Genomic DNA, 555 nt, shown 5'->3' with positions numbered 1-555 from the left:
CAACATGGCTTGCAAATGGCTTCTACATTAGCTTCTGCACATAGATTGGAACCTGCTATACCCCTAAAACTTCACGACCATACCTTCTCAGTGACCTAAAGTTACACAGGGATGAGGGGTTACTAGAGGACATTAAGTTTACCACAGTACCCCCTGTTAAAACACACAGGTGATATAACATAACCCATAATAAGTTAAGCATAGCATGAAAACCTAAACATCCTGTGGAAATTTAGATGTAACCATGGAAACTTTGACGTCTTGCAGAAACTTAGACGAAACAGTAGAAGCTTGTAGACGCTGTAGGACAGCCAATAACTGTATAACACGCTACGGTTCTTTGTTTAGATAAACTATAAAAAGACCCTCGGACAAAGACCGGGGGTCGACTCTGCTTTGGGCTACTAGCCCCCTAGTCGATCTTGTTTGCTCAAACAATAAATTTGAAATGGACCCAGCTTGAGTGTGACTGTCTCCTTGAGGTCAATTGGAAAAGCCTCCGGGGGCACGAAACTAGCCGTTTGGGCAACAACAGGGGGCTCTCGGGGCCAGACT

Source organism: Alligator sinensis, unplaced genomic scaffold, assembly GCF_000455745.1.
Source record: "Alligator sinensis unplaced genomic scaffold, ASM45574v1 scaffold267_2, whole genome shotgun sequence".
NCBI lineage: Eukaryota > Metazoa > Chordata > Crocodylia > Alligatoridae > Alligator > Alligator sinensis.
Note: the sequence above shows the minus strand (reverse complement) of the source record.